Genomic DNA, 2,849 nt, shown 5'->3' with positions numbered 1-2,849 from the left:
GCCGCCCCCAAAGTCCGGAATTCAAAATTTACTTTAGTATAAGTACAAAAGTATTGGTATCAAAATGTACTCATTGTGCAGAATTCACAAGTTTCAAATGTATAAAATGTATAACAAGCTTTTTAAAATAGCAGATCTACAAGCGCATTAACACTGTGAGCTTGTAGATCGGCTATTTTTAAAAGGCCGAAATAGGTCTGAAGTGGTTAATGTATGTTTTGTAGTTATAATTGTTGCGTGACTCACTCACTCATTCACATTCAAGTGTGGCTGTGCCTAACCCAACCCCCACTGTCTCCTTTCCCACCAGGCTGGCACACCTGCAGCAGATCTTCAATTGCTGCAGCCCCAATTACCAGCCCTGTTTAAAAGCCAGCATTACCAGCCCTGTTTAAAAGCCAGCCAGCTCAATTCCTTGTCAGACACAAAGCCAACAACAACCTCAATCCCACTGTTAATAGTCCTAGAGAGGCTTTCCTTTTCACTTAACTCATTTTAGTTAGTTTGGCTTGGAAATGGCCAGTAGTTCTACTTTTTCCTTTAATGTTTTTCTCTCCCTAACTTTTGATTGAAATCAGTAAAATTTTGTTGGTGTGCTCATTTACCCATTTTGAAGATTTGGAGTTATTTTGTCCACCTTAATGAATTAATTGTAGGCTATATTTTTGTTGGAAAACTTAATTGGTATTTTTTTCATTTTTTCATCATTTGTTAAATTTGTACTGAGTCACTTTTGATCATTTGTTTGCGTTAGTGGTAGGCCTATGTTTATATTTGTGCACACCCCTTCCTAGGACACCACTTTATTGAGTTGTGTTGGGCAGTGTTTTTTCATTGCTGGTCTGTGTCTCATCGTGCGCAGGGCCGGTTCTGACCCAATTGCCGCCCTAGGCAAGCTCGCGCGCACAAAATGTTTTCCTTTTTTTTGCCTTCATAAAATATCAACAGCTACTGTACATATAACAAAAGATAGCACGCATTTCTCACCTTCTTTCATCCAAACTGCACCATTGATGGTGGTTTATTTTGTAGCATTTTGTAATGTGTGACTGACTGGTTTTACTTGCATAACCGTTCAACAATAGGGGAGAGCGGAGGTGAGCTGTGAGCGTCGCCAGTTTAATAGCCGCCCCTCCCCTCCCCCCTCCTCAACTCTACCAGTTCCAAGCAGCAGACAGACAGACAAGCAGTATCACAAGGTTAATTCACTCGTGCAAAACAGTGATGTGACTTGCAAACGACAAACAAGTGATAGAATACCGATCGCTCAAGTGTCATCATTCATTTCAGAATTATACATTATATATAAAAACTTTTTGCCGCCTCTCTGCAAACTGCTGCTCCAGGCAGTCGCCTGGGTCGCCTGCATGGAAGCGCCAGCCCTGATCGTGCGTTGGCTTTTTTGCTAACAACGTGAAAAATGCACTACTTATCAGTTATCAACAGTTGAAATGTTTATCCTGTAAACTCTGCAATGAAGTTCAATTTCCCGTTCTGCACATATCCTACAGTTACAGTATACAGTAACAGTATTGACTGTGCAGTATTTCACTCACACTGCTGTTGACGCTGTATCTGTCAGTCCTTGTCCCTTTTATGCCCATATATGGAGATCCCTGATGTCATCAGTAAATGCTCATATATTGGCATGCCCATATATGGGCATATCTGTTGGATCAGCGGTTCTGGACAACTGGATATCTAAATGCCTAAATATCTACATATCGGTTTGATCGGCGGTTCTGGACAACCGCATATCCGAACTACTCGACAGCGGGCACTGCACTCCCTTGGGTCTTTGCCGATGCGCACGCAGAGATTGAAGTCGGTTGGTCCCATATATGCCCATATATGTGCATAGCGGTCGGATCTGTGGCTCTGGACAACCGGATCTCCATACGTGTATATGGGGGTATCGACTTTATTTATGGTTATGTCTGAGTCATAGTGACATGCCTATATGGGCGTATCGGGTTTGTTTATGGGTATGTCTGAGTCATAGTAACATGGTCGTGGTCCTGCCTATATATGGGCGTATCGGGTTTGTTTATGGTTATGCCCGCCGGTCTGCCCTCCCATTAGCCAATTTTAACTCACTTTCTGAGAGTTCTTATTCTTTATTAATGTATAGTTTTTTTTCGTTTCAGATATATATATATATATATATATATGTATTGCTTTTCTGTCTATTTCTTGGTTTGGGTTTTGCTGTGTGAACATAGAGAACCTACCAATTCAAATTCCTTGTACATTTAGACCAATCATTGTAGCTACATTACCACTGTATTTTGGCAGGGAGTAAAACACAATAGTCCTTCATGACTGAAACATTCTTCGTTGATACCCTATGCCTAAAATGGTAGTTGTGTGACCTATGTCATTTTCCTGGAAGCCATAATTTGAATTAAGCAAATAGTAATGGATACATCTTCCAGGATCTACCAGGGGTGGTTGTAGAAGCATTTGCTTTTGGGGTTGAATATATTTGCTATGTAAAATAAAGAATTTCTGTCTTGTCACACTAGTTAGTGTGCTTGCATGTATGGCAGGGATATGTACGGTACATTAGCAGGTACTGTATGTTCTTTAATCATTGTTGAACCACAACTTTTAAATCTACATAGATTATGAAACACCATACATTTTATTGGTAGGTTATCTTTTAATTAGTATAAGCTATCCCCATATACATACAGTAGCGGCAGCATGTATGTTCCCTCACCTCTATATTCCCTCAATTCTATGCTCACTTTATGTTCACTTAATCTTATGTTGTTTTATTATTATCTGATCTGTGTATCTGTGTGCGTGTACATGCGTGCATGTGTGTGCGCGCACACGCACACACG

Source organism: Gymnoscopelus microlampas (genome assembly GCF_963454915.1).
Source record: "Gymnoscopelus microlampas genome assembly, chromosome: 3".
Lineage (NCBI taxonomy): Eukaryota > Metazoa > Chordata > Actinopteri > Myctophiformes > Myctophidae > Gymnoscopelus > Gymnoscopelus microlampas.
The sequence above is the reverse complement of the archived record's forward strand: the minus strand, read 5'-3'. Positions refer to the sequence as shown.